The sequence below is a fragment of the Nomascus leucogenys genome, chromosome 2, assembly GCF_006542625.1.
Source record: "Nomascus leucogenys isolate Asia chromosome 2, Asia_NLE_v1, whole genome shotgun sequence".
NCBI classification, from domain to species: domain Eukaryota; kingdom Metazoa; phylum Chordata; class Mammalia; order Primates; family Hylobatidae; genus Nomascus; species Nomascus leucogenys.
The window spans coordinates 36,226,368-36,251,764 of NC_044382.1; the positions used below are offsets into that span (position 1 = coordinate 36,226,368).

Here is a 25,397-nt window from a genome sequence, read left to right on the forward strand (position 1 = left end):
TTTATACCAAGCAACATCTTAAGCACCATTTTTTAAATATCACATTTCCCGATTCCCTTCACTGAATTTTATTTGTACTTCTCATAAGGCAATTACAGACTGGGCACGGTGGCTCACACCTGTAATCCTAGCACTCTGGGAGGCCGAGGCAGGGAGATCACTTGAGGTCAGGAGTTCGAGACCAGCCTGGCCAACATGGCAAAACCCTGTCTCTACTAAAAATACAAAAATTAGCTGGGCGTGGTGGCAGGCGCCTGTAATCCCAGCTACTTGAGAGGCTGAGACATCAGAATTGCTTAAACCTGGGAAGCGGAGGTAGCAGTGAGCCGAGATCACGCCACTGCATTCCAGCCTGGGAGACAGAGCGAGACTCCATCTGTAAATAAATAAATAAATAAATAAGTCAATTACCTTAATCTGAGCATGGAGTCATTTGTGTACTTATCAATTTTGCTGAACTATAAACTTCAAAGGCAGGAATGGCATCTCTTTACGTATTTTGAGTTTGTGTCTAATTGTTTAGATTAGGTGTGCCCCTTGGAGGTGGTGATATAGAAGCAGACACCTGAAAGAAGTGAGAGCAATCCCTGAGGGTATGGGGAAGTGGGAAACCTCCAGGAAGAGGACACAGCAGATACAAAGGCTCTAGGTTAAGGGGCAAGCATGAGAAGCAAGACCCCCACTCCGCCTACCCCTGTCATTCTGTCCTCTTACTCCACATTATTTTTCTTCAAAGCACTTTTCGCTATTTGACATTATACTTGTGAGTCTACTTGCTTACTATTTACACCCCCCCCCAACTAGACTTTGAGCTTGATGAGGACACAAACATACTCTGATTTCACCACTGCGGATCTGCAGCACCTAGAACAAGTCTGGCCTGTGGAGGGAACTCCATACACACGTTTTTAGGGATGTGCAGAGCACTGTGTGTGTTTTTAAGTCCGGCTTATTTTCACTAAGCACTTATGTACAACCGCTGAGCTAAGCACTTCATATACATTTCGTTATTTAATCCCTACAAAAAAATCTATTGAGGTAAGTACTATTATCCCAATTTTACAGACGGTGAAACTGAAGTCAGTAACTTGATTCAGCCAGTAAGTGATGGAGCTAGAACGCAAACCCAGGTCAGATTCCAAAGCCTGTACCCTTTAACCAAAACATTATTCTAATCTTGCTAAGCCTACAGTGGCCACCACAGTGTCATATACATGAGAGGCCCTCAACAAATATTCACTGGATTGAAATAAATATATTCAGTGTGGAGGAGAGGGCATTCCCGAAGAGGACATAACCTAGAATTTGGAGATTAGAAGATGCCTTATGCTGGTGTGGAAGCTAAAAGAGACCAGCGTAAAAGAAATGTGGTTAGCTGAATGAACGTTCTCCTCCAGAAACTTACCACATAAGCATTGATGCCTAAGTGCATGGCTCATGTGACAACGGTACATCGTAAAGGCTCCTAGACTCAAAAAAACTCGAAAGGAAGACATTGATTTCAATTCAGCTCAAAAGGAAGACATTGATTTCAATTCAGCTAATGGCACGGAAGGTCTGGCCTCAGAAACTGTCACACCATGTGAGGAGGAGGAGTTGCAAGGACAGAAGTTTTTGGTGACTCAAAGGCGGATGCCAAAAAGGGAGAACTGGGTAAGAACAACGTGTCAGAGCTTACCCAGGAGGCCCTATATCTGATGGGCTGGAGAGTTTTGGTCTGTTGGAAGATAAATGATGAAATGGAAGCTCAAATGGCCTTCATCCAGACAGGTTAGATAAAATATCCCACAAAGACTCCCTAGCTTCTTGCTTTGATTTCAGGCTTGCTAAGACTGATTCAGTTCCTGGGTTTTGAAATTGAGACTCCCAGAACAATCATCATGGTTTCTCCATCCTTCCATTGATTACTTAGCATTCTGTTTACGGCTCAGGGTCTTGCTGCCAGTAGGTGAGTCCCCTAGGCCTGATCCGTGCTGGAGGAATTGGCGAGACAGAGGTTCCTTAACCAGGAAGCCTGTGAGGGAGGCCTTAGACTAAGGATGCCACAGCATCTGCAGGTCCAGCTCTGCCTTTGCCTCATCTATGGTATGAGGAAAATGATGATTCCTACATGTCCCAGGTATGATGACAATCAGGAGAGATCATGGCTATATAGACAAATCCACTGATCTAGGAGTTCTGGTCACCCCTCAATAACACATCAATCTTCAGAGGGAAATTAAGACTTTTCCTCACTTTTCATCTTGGCACTTATCTAAAGTTCTTTTTTTTTTTTTTTTTTTTTCCGTTTACCATGAACACAACTTGGGTTTTCCAACAGGCAACCACATTTCCCAACTCACAAATAGCATCCACAGGTTTAGCCTAAGCACAGGTATTTGGGTCCCCATGTCCATATTTTGGTCACTTCTTTGAGATCTGTGGTTGACCAACATCCAAGTGCCTTTGTGGGTGCCATTTCATGGAATTCTTCCAACAATACCCAAAGATAGTAGGAAAATGGTTACTTCCCATTTTAAGGAAGAAGAAACAGACTCCAGGAAGCTACACAAGTGACTGGAGGCTCTGGGTCCCAGAAGCCAGTGAAGGTGGAGTTGGAATCAAACCCATATTGCAATCCCATGCCTTGGAGCTCTTTCCCTAAAGGACACCATGAGCTACCCAGGTCCTGTCAACACTTAACCCTCTACACACCAGAAGACCGAGGATATGAATTGAACATCAGAGTATTTATGAGCAAGTGTTCAAATCCTGGCTCTCCTTACTTACCGTGGTGCTTTGTACTAATTCCCTAACCTTAATTAAGTTCTCCATTGTAAAATAGAGAGGTTAAACAAAAAGTTACATGGCACAATCTTGAGTGACCTGGAAACTACTATCAAGCAGCATTTTTAAACTAGCTAACATTTTTAGAAACTGACAGTGCTCCAGGCACATTCTCATAGGGGATAGCATTAGCTGGGCTCATCCCAGGCTCAAAGTGAGGTGTGTCCAACCTCTGAGCCTACCACAACTCCCTTTTCCTTACTTCCTCTTGTAACTGCCCTGCTGTATGAGTTATTATTCATCCTTCCAGACCCTTAGCCTCTCAACTACTCTAATAGCAAACACAGTTCCCTATTATATGCTCCAACCCAGGCAAACAAGAGACCAAAAAACACTTGGGAGCCCTCAAAGTCAAGGAGCATCAAGGTGCTGGGAACATGATCCCTCTGACCCAGGTGTTGAAATGTAGGGGCCTTTACCTAGCCCCTCCTTTCTCTCAACCCCCAAACAGCTATCCAGACCCAACAGGGGCTTCAACCACATGCAGTATGGTCTCTAGGGTGCCTGGTCTTTTTTATTCAACTTCCACACTGCCCAGCACATTCGTCTATCAATGCATCAAGAAGAGGCTGACCCGCCCCCCTCTTCCTTTACAGCATTTTAAGACAAAATACATTTGATGGATCAGGCAGACTACCCCTCAGACTCTACCTCTGGGCCATTCCAACCTCCATGGTTGCCTCCACTGTGATGCAAGATGTACCCCCTAAGAGGATGCTCATGCACTGGTCCACAGTGGCTGCTCCAGAGACACGTATGTTCAATGACTGCTCCCTCAGAAAATGATACCACCCTGTCTCTCAAGGCAGAAATAGCTGGGAATCATTCTTAATTCCTGCTTCTCCTCAGTCTCTATGCCCACCCCATTTTATGTTGGGTCAACTCTACCTCCAAAATACATCCCAAGCCTGCCTGGCTCTCCCCACTTCCACTGCCTCCTCTTTAGGTTCAGCTATCATCAACACTCACCCTGGTTCCTGAGCAGCCCCACAACTGGTCTACCCCCTTGGCCCTCTGGGACTCTGTGGCACACTGCTCCTCTTTGTGGGAGTTTGAGAATACAGCATTCCATCCACAGACTCCCTTGCAGCTAGGTTGGCCATGTGACCACATACTTGCCAGTAAAATGTGAGTAGAAATGATGCACGCAAATTTACATCACTTGCTTAAAAGGAAATTGCTTCCCAGGATTTCCTCTCTTGCTCCCTTTTTTGTGGGCTGAATGCAGACTTGGAGCTGTACCAGCTCTGACCATACTGGTGGGCACAGAAACCTAAAGGAAGGTGAACAACAGGATGGAAGGAGTTTCAGTCCCACAATGATCTTGCAGAGTAGAGCTGCTTACTAACCTGGATCTCTCTGGTGTGATGAGAAGAGACTGAAGGATTGTAAGGCAAGAAGCAGAGATCCATGTCAAGACTATTACAGAAACCCGGCCGGGCACAGTGGCTCACGCCTGTAATCCCAGCACTTTGGGAGGCCGAGGCGGGCAGATCACGAGGTCAGGAAATCGAGACCACGGTGAAACCCCGTCTCTACTAAAAATACAAAAAATTAGCCGGGCGTGGTGGCGGGCGCCTTGTAGTCCCAGCTACTCGGAGAGGCTGAGGCAGGAGAATGGCGGGAACCCAGGAGGCGGAGCTTGCAGTGAGCCGAGATCATGCCACTGCACTCCAGCCTGGGCGACAGAGCAAGACTCCATCTCAAAAAAAAAAAAAAAAAAAAAAAAAAAAAAAAAAAAAGGGCTATTACAGAAACCCACGCAAGAGATAGGAGCATTGGCAAAGGTGATAGCATTGGAAATGGTGAGATGTGGTCAAATTCCTGATATATTTTGAAGATAGAATTAGTTGGGTTTCCTGATAAATTCTACTTTGGGCATGAGAGAAAGAAACACCTCAGGCCAGGGTTTTTGGCCTGAGCAACTGGAAGGCTGAATGGCCACAAACTGAGATGGAGGAAAACTGAGGGTAGAGCCCGTATTTGGAGAAAAACTGAGAGTTAAATTTTGAACATTCTTAAGAGTGGAGATTACCAGAGCCTGAACTTGGGGTCAAGGCGGACTGGATTTGAGTCCTGACTCTGACACTCAACTGCATGATCTTGATCAAGTTACTTAAGTCTTCTGTGCCTCAGTGGTCTCATCTATGAAACAAAGACTAGTAATAGCCTCCATCGCATAGAGCTGATATAAGGAGGAAACATGTGCATTCCAGACTTTCTTTTGTGCTGTTTGATTCTTCAAAAGGGCTCAGAACATTTGAGTTCAGGAAGAAATCTTCCCTCACCTCCATGTCTGCTTATCCCATCTCAAATAACACTAAGCCCTCAAGATTTTGAAAGTAGAGATGTGGCTGTCTGCTGTGGTTTGAGGACAGCTGTGAGGAAGCTTTCAAAGCAGCTGGTAGAGGCATATAACCAGAACATTTTCTTCACCTCAGATTCCTGGCAAAACAAGGCCTGCAGTTAGAAGGGAAAGGTTTTAATTACCAAGCCACCTGTCCAGTCATCTGAAGCCAACCCAGCCCTTGGGCTCGTTCCCTGTGGGCAACGGGGCATTTAGGGGAACCATGCTCACAGTCCCTAATGTCTTTCATATTTCATAGCCCTGTATAATCAAGCAGAAAATTAACAGCTCTCAAAAATGCTCCCGTTATTGTTCCCCTTCCCCATTTGTTACTAAGGATAGAGACAGACATTGAGGATTTAGGTCATAAAAAGCTTGAATTCCATCCTTTCCTTTCATGCGATCAGGATAAGATGACCTCTAAAACCAAATGATCTTATGTTCTCCAAAGCTAACTATATCGCCCCGAGATCCCCCTCCAAATGAAAATAAGTGGTTTCCAAATTATACATTGTCCATTGACTTTTTTAGACTTATAAATATATGAAAAGTGAGTTGGTTATATTCAAACTTATGAAATAATAATCAAAATTAATAGAAATTCACTGGCACCATGACTCACGCCTATAATCCCAGCACTTTGGGAGGCCGAAGCAGGCGGATCACTTGAGGTCAGGAGTCCCAGACCAGTGTGGCCAACATGGCAAAACCACATCTCTACTAAAAATACAAAAATTAGCCAGGCGTACAAGCATGCACCTGTAATCCCAGCTACTCGGGAGGCTGAGGCAGGAGAATCCCTGAACCCGAGAGGCAGAGGTTGCAGTGAGCCAAGAGCACACCACTGCACTCCAGCCTGGGTGACAGAGTGAGACTCCATCTCAGAAAAAAAAAATAATAAAAATTCCTGACTCTTGGCTGGGCGCAGTGGCTCACGCCTGTAATCCCAGCACTTTGGGAGGCTGAGGCGGGCAGATCATGAGGTCAGGAGATCGAGACCATCCTGGCTAACACGGTGAAACCCTGTCTCTACTAAAAATACAAAAATTTAGCTGGGTGTGGTGACAGGTGCCTGTAGTACCAGCTACTTGGGAGACTGAGGCAGGAGAATGGCGTGAACCCGGGAGGCAGAGTTTGCAGTGAACCGAGATCGTGCCACTGCACTCCAGCCTGGGCGACACAGCAAGACTCCATCTCAAAAAAAAAAAAAAAAAATGAATGAATGAACAGAAGAAAGAAAAGTAAAAGTAATGAGCAATTTTGGGGAGTGCCATTTATTTATGCCATATATGAACATACTTTCCAAATGTGGCTTTTTTTATTTTTTAAGGAATAGACAGACTACAGAAGAAAATGGACCCAAGGTGAAGAGATGTCAGGATTAAACTGCAGAAGGGATGTTCATGATTCATTAAAGCAGTCTCTACTTTTTCTTGGGCCCATCACTAGACTGTATTTCCCATCTTCCTTGCAGTAAGCTGTGGCCATGTGACTGAGTTCTGGCCAGAGATATATGGGCAGAAGTGATGAGTGTCACTTCCAGGCCTGGCCCACTAAAACCTCTCATGCATAATCTACCACGCCCTTTACCCTTCTGCATGGTCTTGGAAGAGACATGTTGACAATGGTGGAGCCATAAGATGGAAGGAAGCTGGGAGCTTGAACCACTGCTTAGAGGAGAACCACCTGCTGATTAGAACACCCAGTGAGAAATAAACACGTATGTATTAAGCCACCAAAATACATTAGTAGCAGCTAGGGTTACATTAACTAATATACAGCTCAAATCTGACCCATGTCCCCCACGCAGCCTCACTCTGGCATTTGCAAACACTGAGTTTTCCCAAGACCACGTCAGAGGTTATAAGTCTAAGTCAATCAACAGACTAATGCAATCAACACACTATACCTGTGTTAGCCCTGTCCATCTCACTCTCATGAATTATTTAACTGACAAGTGATATTCTCACTAGGAGTGCATTATTCCATAAAACAGCATATACCAAGAACACGCTGTCATTTTTTTTAAAAAAAGGCACAAATTCTATTTATCAAGATACAAGCTCCTAAAGAAATAACGGGCAGAAATTAAACAAACCAGTTAGTGTGCCATGGTAGTGTTGCCACAGAGAACGTTCCCTCTACCAATTGGCTGTGAGCTCCATGATGGCAGGGACGTGCTTCTTCCTGCCACAGGGCTATTCTGTCTGCCTGAAATGCTCTGCCCCTCCTCACCCTCGCCTTCACTGTCCCCTGGGCCTGGTTATTCCTACTCCTCTTTTAGAGTTCAGCACAAGAATTCCTCCCAGGTATCTCTGTTTTACTGTATCAGAGCACCCTGTACCTTTCCCTCTGTGCAGTTTTACATTTCTTTAAGAATTTCTTCATAGCACCTGTCTATATCTAAAAACATCCTATTTATTTGAACACGTGTTAATTACCTGTCTCCTTACAACCCTACCAGGGGCCTTGAATCTTTCATCCACAGCTATCTCTCAATGCCTCCTGCAAGAGAAAGTCCTCAAGACATAGGCTGTATAAATAAAGGAACGTGTTACATATCTTTATTCCCATTTATTTGATTTTATCCAGTCAGTCCAATTGCTAGGTTAACTTTCTTCTATTCATATTTTAACATCACATTATAGAAAGATGGACAGCTGCTAATATCAGTGAGATGAAAAATCATAAATTAGATGCTAATAATACAAAATTTAAAATATACTCTATCATTTATTCTTATAATGATAAAATGTGTATTTAGTGCCTTCTCTGTGCAAGGAACTATTTCAGTTGCCCTAGGGAAATATTAAGATGAATGAAATCAAGTTCCCTGTCCTCAAGCGGTTTACAAATCATGGAGCAGGAGAATATTTTATAACATTAATGCTGAATTTTTCTCCGGGTTTCCATGGCTCTTGCCCTATTCAGTCAGCAGGACTAGTTTGTGTTTCTTGCCTTAGGGAAGGAATGGATGACAAGCAGGAAGAAAATTTCTTTTGAGCTTCAAAGTCTACACCCTGTTGGGAATGGAATGGACTCTGGTAATTAACACTTTGGGGGAAAATACATGATAATATAAGAACAAGGCTTCCTGACCCCACAGGAGATAAAAGTCTCCCACCCAATCTCCAAACAGGATGAACTCCAAGGGAGGGGGAAACAGCAAAAAATTCCAGACAGGTTTGGAAGCTCTGAGAGCTGAGGTGACCCATCCCTGGGGGAACTGTCAAGACCTCGGAGAGGCAGGGCTGCATTAAGGCATCCGTGTGCTAGGCAACCATGCAGAGTTCCCTTGCCCCCAGCGTGGTGTGGGGCAGAGGAAGGGTCCCATGGGCCTAAGGGAGATGACAATGCAGGAAGAGCAGAGTTGCAGGACCTAACGAGGTCTTGCAGAGGGAAACAAGGGACAAAGAAGCATACTGTCCAGTCCCTGTGACTAAGGACTGGACAGGATGACGTGCGTTCTAGCAAATAGACAGATGACACCTGAGGACCAGATCCCATCCTGCCTTGGCCCTAATCCTCTAGAATATAGATGCTGCCCTGAGGCAAAGGGAGTAGGGTGGGGAATGGGATGGTATATTCACAAGCAGAAGGGGAGCTCAGAAAAGAAACTTAAAGAAAATTAAACTGACTCTGTGGCACTGGGAGTGGCACCTGCTACACAGAATTGAAGAGTTAAGGTTTGTACTAATATAACTACCAATGGCACAGATCATCAACATGCTATGATGTGTAAGGACAGCTATGCAGTTGGGGAGCCACAGAAGGCTTCAGGGAGGGGGTGAAATGTGAGCAGGGGTCTCGGGCTGTTAAGAGTTTTCAGAGATGGAGATAGCAAATAGGGAGGTTGGAGAACAATGCATTTCAGAAATGAGAAAGCTTAGTCAAGGATGCAGGGGCAGGAAAGCTTTGCATACATAAAGCAATAGCTCCTCTGACTTATCTACAGCTCAGGGTATATGCAGGTGAGAGCTCACAATCAGTCACTTAGTGGAGAGCCTTAAGTGACAGACCAAGGAGCCTGGCTACTATGTGGTAGATAATAGGGAATTACTAAAGGTAACTGAGCAGTGGCCTGAGACGATCAATGCTGCCTTAAGAATACACAGCTGTCTGGGCCGGGCGCGGTGGCTCACGCCTGTAATCCCAGCACTTTGGGAGACAGAGGTGGGCAGATCATGAGGTCAGGAAATCGAGACCATCCTGGCTAACACGGTGAAACCCTGTCTCTACTAAAAATACAAAAAATTAGCTGGACATGGCCGGGCTGGGTGGCTCACACCTGTAATCCCAGCACTTTGGGAGGCCGAGACGGGTGGAACACGAGGTCAGGAGGTAGAGACCATCCTGGCTAACATGGTTAAACCCCGTCTCTACTAAAAATACCAAAAAATTAGCCAGGCGTGGTGGCGGGCGCCTAGAGTCCCAGCTACTCGGGAGGCTGAGGCGGGAGAATGGTGTGAACCTGGGAGACGGAGCTTGCAGTGAGCCAAGATCATGCCATTGCACTCCAGCCTGGGCAACAGAGCGAGACTCCATCTCAAAAAAAAAAAAAAAAAAAATTAGCTGGGCGTGGTGGCGGGCACCTGTAGTCCTAGCTACTTGGGAGGCTGAGGCAGGAGAATCGCCTGAACCCAAGAGGCGGAGGTTGCAGAGAGCTGAGATCGCACCACTGCACTCCAGCCTGGGAGACAGAGCAAGACTCTGCCACCTCAAAAATAATAATAATAATAATAATACACAGCTGTCAAGAGTTGGAGGAAAGAGAATGAAGGAGAGGGTGACAGCCCAGGCACTAAGACATAAGGGACTGGAAGTGCAATTGGAGCTATAGGAATGGACAGAAAGAGGCTGATGGAGACAGGGTTGGGCATCCTTGGCAAGAACTGATGTCAGGGAACAGGGAGGAAGGAGTTAATGATGGATGCTTCTAAGGTTACAAGGATGAGGAGGTGGGGAAAGGCAAGGTTTAGGCCTGAAGTAGAATATGTCAATTGGAAATATGGACCCGGATTTCAGAAAGAGAGAGAGTAATATCAATAGTTGACATTTGTTGTCAGAGCTAGAAGAATTTTTTTTGAGAGACAGGGTCTTGCTATGTTGCCCAGTCTGGCCTCAAACTCCTGGGTTCAAGCAATCCTCCTGCTCCAGAGTTACAAGTCACTGGGCTATAGGCACACACCAGAGTTGGAAGGAATTTTAAAGATTCCCCTAGACTACTGCTTCTCAAACCTTAAAAGTGTACATATGAATGTCACTTCAATAAAAAATGCAATAAACTCCCCCCAAAAAAGTATGTCCATCATTAGGGATCTACTAAAAATGCAGATTCTCATTCAGGAGGTATGGGATGGGGTCTGAGACACTGCATTTCTAACAATTCTCAGGCATGCTGAGGCTGCGGTCCAGAGACCACACTTTAAAGAGTAAAGGACCAGACCAGTATTTCCCCAAGTATAACGTGGATGTGTCTGAGAGCACATATGAAGATTTTAGGTGGTTCATAGACATTCTATTTAAAGATCTATTCGATATTTGCTTATAATAGTGATGTGAAGTTTTCTTTAAATGCATTTAAGTATTAAAAAGTTAATTTGAAGAAATATTAAATAAATAACAATGGAGGAGGCAGGCACTGGTGGCAGAAATTGGGCAGGTGGCCTGCAATTAGTAAAGTCTGGGGCATGCTTGTAGGCAGCTTCTGGGGGTACTTGTAGGAAGAGGGGAAAAGTTTTACCCTACTCAGGGTAAAATCCAGTTTAGAGTAAGTAGTGGTGATGCAAGAGGAAAAAAATGCTGCTTGATGGAACAAGGTGACTAACAGAGAAGGTGACTGAGCATTTCCGGAGCCTATGAGCATTTCCGGAGCTGTGAGCCCAGCACTGTATTGTGGTGTCATTTACTCTTCATGACTCTATAGATATGTATGTTACCATGATCCTAATGAGGACACTGTGGCTCACAGAGTTCACCCTAGGTCGCACACTCTGAGCATATGGAAGTATCACAGCCAAGACTTGAATCCAAGTCTGTGTGACTCCAGAGCTGCACGCTTAACTTTTCTCTCAATTACCCTATTCAGCTGGCTGGAGACTTATACAAAATTCTCTTTTCAATGCTGCTGCTGCTATTTCTCTACTAATGCAGCTCAGTGTAGCTTTTTTTGTTTTGTTTTGTTTTTGTTTCTTTTTTTTTTTAAGACAGAATCTTGGTCTATCACCCAGGCTGGAATGCAGTAGCACGATCTCAGCTCATTGCAACCTCCGCCTCCCAGGTTCAAGTGATTCTTGTGCCTCAGCCTCCCGAGTAGCTGGGATTACACACATGCACCACCACGCCCAGCTGATTTTTGTATTTTTAGTAGAGATGAGGTTTTGCCATGTTGGCCAGGCTGGTTTTGAACTCCTGGCCTCAGGAGATCCACCTGCCTCAATCTCCCAAAGTGCTAGGATTACAGGTGTGAGTTACTGTATCCGGCCAACTTTTTTGCATTAACGTCAGCAAGAATTGTGTGAATTCAAATTCACTGAATTCTGTTTTGTAAATCAGGTATTATCATTCCCTTTTTTTTGAAATGGAGTCTCGCTCTGTCACCCAGGCTGGAGTGCAGTGGTGCGATCTCGGCTCACTGCAAGCTCTGCCTCCCGGGTTCACACCATTCTCCTGCCTCAGCCTCCAGAGTAGCTGGGACTACAGGCGCCCGCCACCATGCCCCGGCTAATTTTTTTTGTATTTTTAGTAGAGACGGGGTTTCACAGTGTTAGCCAGGATGGTCTTGATCTCTGGACCTCGTGATCTGCCTGCCTTGGCCTCTCAAAGTGCTGGGATTACAGGCGTGAGCCACTGCGCCGGGCCTATCGTTCCCATTTTCAAGATGACAAACTGAGGCTTACCAGAGTTACACAGTCAGGATTCAACACTTGGGTCTCTCTGACTCCAGGTTCAAGGCTTTTCCAACAAGCCCACCCCAACCCCACTCCTCTTTGTGTGTTACCATTGCTAATAAACAGACTTTCCTTCCCAGGTGACTTCCTACCATTTGCCAAACACATGCCCCCCACCTTGCTCTCTGCCCTGGTGGACACATGACACCGTTTAAACCAATTCAGAGTTTAACCTATAATCTTGGTGTCAGTTGGTGGCTAATAGCTGCCTTGTAAATTTAATAGGTGCACCAGATCTCCAGCAGGTGCAGACAAGCCACAAAGAAACCCACTCTGAATCTCTGCATGCTGGAACCGTCCCTAGATTACAAACCAAACTGCATGTAGCAGTGCCATCAGGCAAGTCTCTTAAGTTTTGTCAGGAATGCTACGAAGACTTTTTAAAAAACCAACCTTTGTTTCAGATGTTACAAAAAGGAAAGGTACTGTAAATAACTCTCATATGGGGCTGATCAATTGCTCTTCTAAACCAAGATCTATTCACACAGCATTATAACCAAAACCTGAAATACTGTTATTTTGCAAGGAGAGGGCATTCTAGAAGCAAGGATTTAAGTGTCAGACAAATAAGATTTACTTCAGATTCTAGTCGAAATCCCCTTTAATTTACGTTAAACATGGTATTTTGAGCCATCACTAATTTTCCCTTCAAACAGGACTTCCATCTAGAAGCCAGGTCTTCTGACTTCCCTTTCTCATTGATTCCCACAGTTCCCCTCCCTTTCCAGGCTTCCAGGCTACTTTACGCAAATGCTTTCATCTCCATCAGTGGCTTTCCTGTTCAATGCATCATGACATTAGCATGGTTCTTCCCATCATTTTCCATCTGGACCGCACTCACCTAACAAAGCCTGCTCTCATCACTCACAGGCACACAGAGTCTGCAGGAGTGAGAGTAACAGGGCATCATGAAGGGACTGGCCAGGACACAGAAAACCCAAATCCTACCACAAATCAGCCACCCTTCCCCATGAGGCCCCAAGGGAAAGGGGTGCAAGGAGGACAGAGCAAGGCAAAGCAACACCTTATTATTGGCTGGTTGGCCTCTGGCTCCGAGTAGAACCCCAGCAACACTGGCTGGGTTGCGAGCTCCCTCACTGGAGCTAGCAAGGCTTGAGTGCCCTAAGGGGTGTTCTTGAATGCCCACCCCCAGACCCAAATCTGTGCCTCCACCCAGAGCCAGCCACCACAACACACCAGCAAGGAGAGGAACAAGCAAGACAAATGGGGCGACGGACCCAATGCCTAGAATGGAGTAAACCTAGGCCACTCCCCCAGTCCTCTCCAGCCAAAGGAGAGTAAGGGTGGACCCTGGAGGGAATGAATGGGAATGAATGAGCAGACAGACAACATGACAAGGGGGCGAAAAAAGAACTGTCAGGCCTTCTTCTCTCAGTGGGGCAGGCCTCAGTCCAAGCTATTTCTCAGCCTCCTGGGAAGGAGGGCAGACAGGGCAAAAATAGGCCTCATCTCTTACCCTCAGAAGCAGAGAATGAGGAGACAGCAGGAGAGAGGTCCCTGGAGGGAACAGGAGTCCAGTGCTTAGGGGTCTGGCCACACAAAAGCAGAGTGAGAAAGGCCCCACAAGGCTGTGCATCCAAGGCCGTGGAGCCGAAAGCTCCATCCACCTCCCCCAGCCTCTTCAACACAGGTGCACATTCTCACCCGCACCTGTGGGCTGTGGCAACACTTCCTCAATTCCACACCTAGAAGGGGCCAGCTGGGAAGTTAAGGTGCTGAGACGGACCTCAGACTCGTTCTCCTAGAGAACCATGTCTATGCTTCTAAACCTCATTTTTTTTGGTTTTATCCTTTTCAGCTTTATTGAGGTATAACTGCTAAAATTGTATATATTTAGGCCGGGTGCGGTGGCTCATGCCTGTAATCCCAGCACTTTGGGAGGCCAAGGCGGGCGGATCACATGAGGTCAGGAGTTCGAGACCAGCCTGACCAACATGGAGAAACCCCGTCTCTACTAAAAAAATACAAAATTAGCCAGGCATGGTGGCACATGCCTGTAATCCCAGCTACTAGGGAGGCTGAGGCAGGAGAATCACTTGAACCTGGGAGGTGGAGGTTGCGGTGAGCTAAGATCACGCCATTGCACTCCAGCCTGGGCAACAAGAGTGAACCTCCATCTCAAAAAAAAAAAAATTGTATATATTTAAATAGCATAATGTAGTGATTTGATATATGTAAATATTGTAAATTGATTACCCCAATCAAATTAATTAACATATCCATCGCCTGTTTTTTTTTTTATGAGGTTTAAGGTTTACTCTCAGCACATTTCAAATATATAATACAGTATGATTAACTATAGTCACAGCAGGCTGTATATCAGTGCCTCCGAATCTGTTCATCCTATGATTGAAAGTTTGTACCCTTTGACCACCATCTCCCCATATCCTCTGCCCCCCCACCCAGCCCCTGGCAAATGCTTTTCTACTGTTTCTATGAGTTTGAATTTTTTTGTTCTGAAATTTAAGTTTTTTCCTACAGGTTTGCCCAAGGGGCTAACTGAACAAAAAGAACCTGGAAGGGGCTCAGCCATGTTCCCTCCACCAGCTTCCTGATCCCATGGCGTTTTCATCAAGCAAAACCCAGGTATTCCGCGATACTGGGCAGAAGGTGGCAAGCATGGTGGGTAAGAACCCAGGCTTTGAGTCAGATGGCTGGGGGGGTCACACGCCAGCTCTGCCACTTACTATGTGGTGACCTTGAGCAAGTTAGTAAACCTATCAGTGTCCTCATCTATGAAACAGGCAGAGCAATAGTAGCAACCTCAGAGTTGGGTGTGAAGCTCAGATGAGACAATCCATGTAAAACACTGAGCATAGTGCCGGGCACATAGTGAGCATGCAGTAAAAGCTGGCAGCCGCGATGATGATGGTGGCACTGTTATTATTATATTATCACTACTACTATAAGAATAATAGGCCAGGCATGGTGGCTCATGCCTGTAATCCCAGCACTTTGGGAGGCCAAGGCTGGCGGATCACGAGGTCAGGAGATCAAGACCATCCTGGCTAACATGGCAAAAGCCCATCTCTACTAAAAATACAAAAAATTAGCCAGGCGTGGTGGTGGGTGCCTGTAGTCCCAGCTACTCGGGAGGCTGAGGCAGGAGAATGGCATGAACGTGGGAGGCAGAGCTTGCAGTGAGCTGAGATCACGCCACTGCATTCCAGCCTGGGCGAGAGAGCGAGATTCCGTCTCAAAAAAAAAAAAAAGAAGAATAGCATCAATATTGACCTGTGTTGTCAGAGCTGGAAGGAATTTTAAAGATCCCCAAACCAGTGGTCCCCAACCATTTTGGCACCAAGGGCCAGTTTTGCAAAAGACAATTTTTCCAAGGTCCAGGGGGTTGGGGGGATGGTTTTGAGATGATTCAAGTGCCTTACATTTATTGAGCACTTTATTTCTATCATTATTACATTGTAACATATTAATGAAATAATTATACAACTCACCATAATATAGAATCAATAGGAGGAGCCCTGAGCTTGTTTTCCTGCAACTAGATGGTTCCACCTGGGGGTGATGGGAGACAGTGACAGATCATTAGGCATTAGATTCTCATAAGGAGCACATAACCTAGATCCCTCACATGCACAGTTCACAACAAGATTCTGCTCCCACAAGAATCTAATGCCACCGCTGATCTGACCGAGGCAGGGCACAGGTGGTAATGTTCACCTGCCCACTGCTCATTTTCTGCAGTTTGCCCGGTTCCTAACAGGCTCTGCAGCCCAGGGTTTGGGGACCCCTGCCCTAGACCGTTGCTTCTCAAACCTTACTCCAGCTTCACTCTGGATTGCCATGGCTTCTAGGGGCAATGGAGTGTCCGCTTTCCTGCTTCTTCCTTTTGTTTCTCTGCAACTGCTGACCCTTGTCTACCAAGGTGCATTCAAAGTCTTTCCTCACATCACCACAGACTCTCTCACACATGGTGTGTTTGGGGCAAGGTTAACGGGCAATAGGAGCTCTTCACTGTGAAGACCACAAATAGTTAACCAAATGCCCAACTCACCTCTTTGTCTCCCCACCTCCACTGCATTATATGAATTTCTTTGAGGGAAAACATGGATTTGCTCAGTCTTCTAGTTCATTTATTCATACTCCTACCTCCAATAAATACTCTGGTAGTTGTTACCATATTTGAAGAAATGCTACAAGCAGAATTGTTAAAAATAGTAACAGAACAGCGATTTATACCTTAAACAAATCATTCCAACAGATGGGACTTAAAGCATTTATTATCCTTCTCTGGTCTGGGACTTTTCAAACACTGCATTTCCAGCCGGCCAGACTGGGAGCTATTTGATAGTACCTCTCTGACCAATTACATACTAATTAAAAGACCTCGGTGTGGGCTGGAGGGAGCAGCTTTGCATATGGACTTTAATTACTGGGCTCTAGTTTTGCCAAGAAAACACAAAGGGCTTTTCTGGCTGGAAGCTGAGGCTTAGAATGAACATATGGCTTGCGTGGGAGGGGAGGGTTGACAGTGTAATCCTAAACAGGAAATGAAGTGCTCCCCCCCTGTAATCTCCTGGAAGTAACTATGTACCAGGGTCATCCAAAATCCCTGATTCAGTGCCCGGAACAAAGGGCAGCCTGAGCGGGCAGTGAGCTGCCACTCTGGACCTGTCATTCAATCCTGGGGTCATCTCTGGATCAGGATTCTTTCTTGCCCCTCTGGCCTTTTCCTGTTGTTTTTTGGATCAGAACCTCATGTCTCTTCCCAGGTTTCACAGAGCCTGGGGTAGCCCAGTATTAATTTTTGGCTCGCCAGAATCCATTTCCCTGTCTCCTAGTTATGTCATCCCAAACTCCCCAATGCTCAAGGCTCAGGCAGGGCTATAGCTCGGGCTCCAGGGAGGAGCATGTGGCCCAGTACTGATCAATTTAATCCCTCTGGCCAGAGTGTTTGGTTCAAGGATGAGTGTTCGCCCTGAACCAGTACAATCAGCATGACTCTCAGGACGTGTGTGGGAGCTCACACTTGGGTAGCCATGTTTTTCTGTGCAATTTGGGGATTGAAAGGTGGTGACTGGAGCTGTGGCAGTCATCTTGCTGCCATACGGCGGAGCAGACCTGAAAATGGAGACAACCCATGGGAAGGAGGAGGAGAGAGAAAGACACACACACACACACACACACACACACACACACACACACACAAAGAGCACTGGAATAGCATTTGAGGTCCTGGATTAAGCTAAGGCTGAATGAATCCACTCACGACCTTTCAGTATTATAAGCCAATGAATTCCTTTTATGCTTAAGCTGGCTTCAGTTAGGTTTTCTGTCCATTTGCAACTAAAATCATCCTATCTGGTAGCAATAAGATTGGGAGGCAGAAGTTAAAACAACACTATTCAACCTAACGGAGATCCAGCCTACCAAGAACACACTTGCTACAGCCTCTGTGGGGCCATAGAGACCTCGGCCAGAGTCAAAGAATTATAGAGGTGGAAGAGACCTTGGAGACAACACATCCTGTTCAACCACCATTTGACTTTCTTTCTCTAAGTGGGTATGTACCTGGAGGTCAAGGGAGGAAGGACAGTACATAGTAAGCAAGAGGCAAACTCTTCTTCCCCTTGCTGCCTCAATGCCTTGTATGAGGCTGTTGCTCAATAAAACCTTTTTGACTGAACGTTACAAACCCAGTCACCAATAACCAACCTCTCTCTCAAACATGCAGCTAGTAAACAGCGTACTTTTTTTTTTTTTTTTTTTAATAGCATTTCACTCTGTCACCCAGGCTGGAGTTCAGTGCTGAGATCTCAGCTCACTGCAACTTCTGCCTCCTGGGTTCTAGCAATTCTCATGCCTCAGCCTCCTGAGTAACTAGGATTACAGGCACGTGCCACCATGCCTGGCTAATTTTTGTATTTTTAGTAGAGACAGGTTTTCACTATGTTGGCCAGGCTGATCTCAAACTCCTGACCTCAGGTGATCCACCCACCTTGGCCTCCCAAAGTGCTGGGATTAAGGTGTGAGCCACCACGCCCGGCCTGCTTTTCTTTTTACAAGTCATGTATCTCTTCCAATAATTCCCTGAGTGGATTACTTTCATCTCCTACAGCAGTTTGTCTCTCCTTCCTTCTGTTTCTTTGCTTGACACTACCTTCTCATTTCTTTCTATTCTCCATTTTGCCCTTTCCTTTTTTGCTCAAAACCTTTCTTTACTTCTTGATTCCACATTACCTACAGGCACTTAAGAATCTACACATTGTTGGCTGGGTGCGGTGGCTCACACCTGCAATCCCAGCACTTTGGGAGGCCGAGGCGGGCAGATCACGAGGTCAGGAGATCGAGACCATCCTGGCTAACATGGTGAAACCCCATCTCTACTAAAAATACAAAAAATTAGCCGAGCATGGTGGCAGGTGCCTGTAGTTCCAGCCTCCAGTACTCGGGAAGCTGAGGCAGGAGAATGACGTGAATCTGGGAGGCGGAGCTTGCAGTGAGCCGAGATTGCACCACTGCACTCCAGCCTGGGCGACAGAGCGAGACTCTGTCTCAAAAAAAAAAAAAAAAATCTACACATTGTTCACTTCTCCATCCTTTAACTTCTACTGCCAACCCTGAATTACCTATCCGTCGTCACCCATCCTGTAACCTATCCTCACACATAGTTCGACTGCATTAAAAACAGCTATTTTTTTTTACACCCTGTCCGCAAGCAAACATACACACACACACACACACACACACACACACACCCGCTAAAATCAATTTCTCACAAATGAGTTATCAACATCTTTACGAGAGCCAAGGGATATTTCTTCCTAGAATCAGATCTCACAGCCACCCAAGATATTTTTACACAGTTCAGGATGGTAGTGGAAAGTAAATCTAATTGTCCATTTCTTGCCAACGCCTTGTAGGACATGATCAGTTATTTAAACTTCCTGTGACTAAATTCCCCCTATTTCTGTGACAGATTAATGCCATTTGCCAGCATATAATGTTAGCCAAGTTGTGGTAACACACAGAGGGAAAGCTTCATGTATACATTAAGCAAAGTTATTACTCTCTGGAATCCAGTATGCAATTGGCACTCCTTAAGAATTACAATTATTATCTTTATATTCCTTTTAGAGTGTCTTAGGAACTTATAGGTCTTCAGAGAAAAAGCTGTGGGATTTTGGATGAGAGTCACAAAATCATTTGCTGTCTAGTCCAAGTGAAATCTTTTATTAGAACTTTGGACTGGGAAGGTGGAAAGTTAATTCAGGATATAAAATAAACAAGTGATACCTTGAATCTATGCAGCCTCCCATTGCAAAAATTGGCAACTACTCCCACATAGCACTTAATTCTCAGTGCCTTCTTTTACTGGAAGTTGTCCTGAGGAAAGGAATACAAATAAAGAAAAATTTAAAGAAAATGTACAATGGGTACAAATTCTAGGCTTCCTTTCTTATTCCCACTGTTAATATAACTCTATTTAGACAAGTTCCCTAGAAGTCTTTCTTATTCAACTTCAAAACTGTAATTACTTACAGAACTGAAAAAAAATCTACCTTTCCCAGCCTCACTTCTTTACTGTCTTTGGAAACAAGTCTATGTACCTTCTCAGACACCCTCCACTGCTTCCTTCTTCCTTTCTCTCTAGGCCAGGATCCCATCTGTCCTGGTTGCCCCTCTACCCCTAATTGTCTGAGGTCCGGCTTCCTGAGAGGCCACTGAGAGGATGGGTGATACAATCCTGAGCCCCCAAGGAGTGCTTTACCAATGAGAAACAGGAGCCAGGGCAGAGTGGGAAAGAGCTGGATTCCTGTTTCCTTCTTTCTCCCACTATGCTAAGGCCGGATTCCTCCCATAAATTGTCTGGAAGAGCCCTGCATGCTGAGTGACCTGCTTGATCCTTCATGGCTTATTTTGAAATGGTAGCCAGCAGAAAGAAAGAAAAGGAAAGAAATTCATGTATCCCATTGTCTCTTCCTGTGCCCCACACACCCTCACCGTGGGATTTCACCTCCCAGATGAAGTTTTAGCACTAGGGTCCTTGCCTCCAACTCTGCTTTCTAGAGGACCAAAGCTAAGATGTTTATTTTCTCTAGACCAGCATTTTTCAAGGCGTGATCTGCAGACCACCTGCATCAGAATCCTCTGGGATACCTGCTAAAAAGGCAGATTTCCAGGTCTACTTTAGAGATTCAGATTCAGTAGGCCTGCGGTGGATTCTAGGAATCTGCATTAACAATCTCCAAAGTTGACTCCTAAACACTATAAAACATGAGAACCACTGGTCCAAGTTCCTCCAGTGTCCCCCAAGCTCTGCGAATAGGACTTTATGGTCACCCAGGCTACAGCTGCAGCATGTGCCCCTTTATCCCTCATTCTTGCTGGGTCCTACTGATATTTACCAATGTAATATCACCAGCTTCTGCACCTGCTCTCTGTTCTCCAATCCCACTGTCCCCATTTGGGCTTATCTCCTATTACCTGGACTATCATCAAAGCTTCTGAATAGGCTCCCCAGTTACTTTCCAAAACATCACTAAAATCAGGGATAAGGCCGCAAATTTCCTAGAGCATCTAGAAAAGCACAGTACAAGAAGTGGGTACGCAACTTATCAGAGAGATACATGAAGTCCCTGAGGTGATGTGCCTTCAGCTGGATACAGTCAGGCCTGTGCTAGATTTGTGATCCTGCCCATTTGCTGTGTTTAATTCTTATATCATTGTTACACTTGTTTTACTGATCATGACAACATGTATGGTCAACTCCATGTGAGGAGAGGTCACCTCATCTGTATCTGTGCAATCCTATATATCTAATGGGGCACACTGCACACACTGGGTGCTTTACACAGGCTACCGACAGTCAAGATAACAGGGATATAAAATTCCCTTTCTCTTTTTTCCTCCCTTTCAACCATCCCAGACCCATGTTACTCAATCTCCCTTCTGAACTTGATAAACACTTCTAACATAGCTTGAAAACTCTCCTAGGCTCCCTTCTGCATGATTTTGGCCAAAATTCATTTAGGTGCACCTGTGTTCTGTTTATTTCCTTCTTCACTGTCTATTGTTTCTGACATGAGAAACTGAATGTTCTTCTGTATTATAAGGACACAAATCGTATTGCTTAACTGTGATAATTATAACTAACATTTATTAAGCATTTACCATGATCTAAGCCCTTTCCGGGCATTTCTTCATTTAGTCCTTTTTTTTTTAAGACAGGGCCTCACCATCGCCCAGGCTGCAGTACAGTGGTGTGATCATGGCTCACTGCAGCCTCGACCTCCTGAACTCAGATGATTCTCCCACCTGAGCCTCCCAAGTAGCTGGAACCACAGGCACACGCCACTGTGCCAGGTAAATTTTTTTATTTTTTGTAGATACAAGGTCTTTTTATGTTGCCCAGGCTAGTCTTGAACTCCTGGGCTCAAGCCATCCTCCTGTCTCAGCCTCCCAAAGTGCTGGGATTATAGGTGTGAGTCACTGCACCTGGCCTCATTTAGTCCTTTTGACAGCCCTAACAGGTAGGTACTTGTATTGGCCCATTCTCATGCCCAAGACTGGGTAATTTATAAACGAGGTTTAATTGACTAACAGTTCTGCGTGACTGGGGAAGCCTCAGGAAACTTACAATCATGGTGGAAGAGGAAACCAACACATCCTTCTTCACATGGTGGCAGGAAGGAAAAGTCCCTTATAAAACCATCAGATCTCATAAGAACTCACTATCACGACAACAGCATGGGGGTAACTGCCCCCATGATTCAATTACCTCCCACTGGGTCCCTCCCACGACATGTGAGGATTATGGGAACTACAATTCAAGATGAGATTTGGGTGGGGACACAGCCAAACCATATCAGTACTATTTTTATCCACCTTTACAGATAAGGAAACTGAGGCTTGGAGAAATTATAACTAGCCTTCAGAAAGTCCTGGAGGTTGTCTGATTACAAGGTCTAGGATTATAACCATTCTGGTACCTTCTTTCCTCACTGCCTGATGATGCACAGTGATTTTCCACAGTGTAGCTACCAGACATGAACTTCTCGAGCTGAACAATTGTCCACATTCATGGCTGACGGAAGTCACCCCACAATGAGAGCAGGTTACTAGCCTCACAGTCCTGGTCCTCTGCCTACTCTCAACCAACCTTCTGGTTTTTGCAGATCTACCTCTGCTGTCCCACTGTCACATGGTTCTGTCATTTCATTTGACAGAATGACATTTCATTTCTAGATAATATATGCAGTCTTCATGTTTGATGTGTCTTGCAAGTATTCATGCCACATCAAGCCAGGAGCTCATTTCCCTCCCAGTATTTCTTCCACAAACATCCTCCATTTCCATCTACCCCGAAGCCCTGCTTCACACTCTCATCCTGGTATCTAAACCACTACAGAAACATGTCTCACAGCATCCCAGTGACTCAGAATCCCCACCACAGAATCCTGTGTGGCCACTTGACAGTTTTCTTCTTTGAAATCGCCTTCTTAATTGGCCCTCAAATCTCCCAGTGAACAGTTCTCTCTTCTCAGTAACTCCATGGGGACTCCATATCCTTTTCTATATGCTTCTTTGTCCTTCTGAGCCTTTAAAACTAACCAAGATTTGAGCTGAAGTGTGAGGTTAATTAACTGGCTTTGGCATGCCACTTGATTCACCAAGACATAGGCCTATCCCCCTATTTTTAACAGGCGTGAGTCATCCCATGATGGTACTATTCCCTAGTCCTAGATCCTTAGGTGATGGTAACTGCCCTCCACCCCAAGCTTGATTTAACATTTAAGCTTGGCTTTCCAGCTATCTTGGTCTCCCCAAACCTGCACACCTGGAACCATTCACAAAGTGGTAGTTGAAATTTCCACTAATTCAAATGGAATGCTAGGGATGGAGGCCATTGGGAGGCCCTCAGCTTATCTCAAGTCACAGGGCAAGGAGCAGTTCTGATCTAAGAAGTGCATGTGTCAATAAACCTAAAGAGAGCCCACTGGGGGCAGAGCCCTGAGCTAGGTGCACTGGAGCAGCCCAGCTATGTATATGGTTGCCCTGAGGCATGTCCAGACATCATGGACAATGCTATGGACTGAGTCGTGTCTCCCCAAAATCCACATGTTGAAGTCCTAACCCCCAAAATGACTATTAGGTGATAGGATCTTTAAGAGGTAACTGAAGTTAAATGAAACCATAAGGATGAGGTCCTAATTGAATAGGACTGGTGTCTTTATAAAAAAAAGAGAGAGAGATTGAACTCTCTCTTTCTCCACCATGTGAGGACAAAGCAAGAAGGTGGCTGTCTGCAAGACAGGAAGAGAGCCCTCACCAGAAACTGACCATGCTGGACTTCCCAGGCTTCAGAACCATGAGAAATAAAGTTCTATTCTTTTAGCCAACCAAAACCTATAATGTTTTGTTATGGCAACCTGAGTTGACTAACACAGCAAACTCTTATGGCCACATCTAGTCAACATGGCTGACAGGAAAAACCAGGAATTCAGAGACATCACTCTCCTTATCTGCCTAGCCATCTTACCTGGAAAAGGTACAGAAATCAGGAAAGGAAGCAAGCAAACTGGAGAGAAACACATGTGAAAATGATTCCAACCACCAATTAGCATTTATGGAATACTGTGTACCATCATAAATTCTTTTCAAACAAAATATATTCATATTTGTTTATAAATGCATGGAAGAAAGATCTGTAAAGGTATACAATAAATGAATAAAGTTTGATGGAGTAGAGAGTGGTAATAGCAGCAGTGTCCTGTCTGGACCTGGGCATCTCTGCACTTTTGGGGGCCTGAGAAGGCTCCTTTCCCCTGCAGGCTCAGAAGTGCCTACTCCCACTGCCTGGCCTCTCCTCACTCCAAGCACCTGCACCAACTTCAGAGTGAAGCTGAGGCCACACCCAGGCATTGTCACAACCCAGCACACTTGGGGTAGTGTTGACACACCAGCCTCATGTTGCCTCAGCCCTCTCTGGACTTTGGGTACCGATAAGCACAGGAGGGAGGCTGAGCAGGGTGTGAGGGCCTGCAGGCACCCCTCAGCATGAACAGCCTGGGCACCATGGATGGCAGCAGGAGGCAAACAGGTTCCCAGCCAAAAAAAGGTGGGTCCCCAGTGAAACGCCACCTTCAGGCCAGGGATGGCCTGGGGGCTGGGCTGCCAGTTCTGCAGACTTGAGTGAAAACTTACAGTGCCTTTTCCAGGCCTGCTCATGGCTGCCCAAGGACCAATCAGCATGCACTTCCTCCCTTCTTAAGCCCATAAAAACCCCAAACTCAGCCAGACTTTGACAGAAGTCAGGAGGACCTGTCTGCAGAAAGGAGCTACCCACTGTGGGTCTCCTCTCAGCAGAGAGCTGAATGAACTTGTCAGGATGCCCCCCAACCTGCAGAGAGGAGCTACCCACTGCGGGTCTCCCCTCCACTGAGAGCTGTACACTTGTCAAGATGACCTGCCTGCGGATGGGAGCTTCCCATTTCAGGTCTCCTGAGCACTGTTCTGCTGCCCAGTGAAGCTCCTCTCTGCCATGCTTACCCTCCAGTTGTATGTGCACCTCACTCTTCCTGGACATGGGACAAGAACTCGGGACCTGCCAAATGACAGGACTAAAAGAGTTGTAACACAAATAGGGCTGGAACATGCCCCCTGCTAGCCACATTGTAGATGACAAGAAGGAGAAAAGAGCTGCAGCTCTTAGAGGAGCCCAGACTTAGAGTTTCCCGAGCCAGGACTGTGACACCCTCTTTGGGGTTCTGTGGTTCCTGGTGTTTACAAGCTTCTGGGTGCCACCATGTTCCCCTCATCAAGACGCAGGTGCCTATAGCAGAAGCTGCATGCAGTACATCTGGTCTAGCCGCAGCCTTGCACAGAGCCAACACCTGTGTTGGTGCCTGCCTTGCCATAGCAGCCAGTGTGCCTGGATGTGCACAGTGGCCAGACCCTGCACTTGCTCACCCACACACCCCTCACTGCTCTGCACTTGGCTCACCCTTGGCAGGTGTGGATCCAGCCCATTAGCGTGAGCCAAGCGCAGCCTACCAGGCTGAGTAGGCAGAACAAACCCACTGGGTGCAAGTAGATGCAGATGACACCACTGGCCACAGAGGTTTCTGGCTGGTGAAGAGACCCCCAAAGGATCCCTGTGACAGTGGAAAGGGGAGGGGAGGAAAAAAACAAGGAGGCTGATGAAAAGGGGCTTTTACTGACGTAAAATTATTTTAACACATTCACCTGTATAGGGGAAAATACACACTTTTGCAAATATCTGCCAAATCAGG

At 45.8% G+C, this 25,397-nt stretch overlaps 1 long non-coding RNA gene across 1 annotated transcript in view; it reads right to left on the reverse strand.

Annotated features, from left to right (window-relative positions):
- LOC101176252 overlaps positions 1-25,397 on the reverse strand; it is a 258,816-nt gene that overhangs the window by 98,023 nt on the left and 135,396 nt on the right. The window contains exon 4 of the long non-coding RNA XR_001115282.2: positions 19,399-19,488. This is a non-coding gene — a long non-coding RNA (uncharacterized LOC101176252). The remainder of the gene's footprint in view (positions 1-19,398; positions 19,489-25,397) is intronic.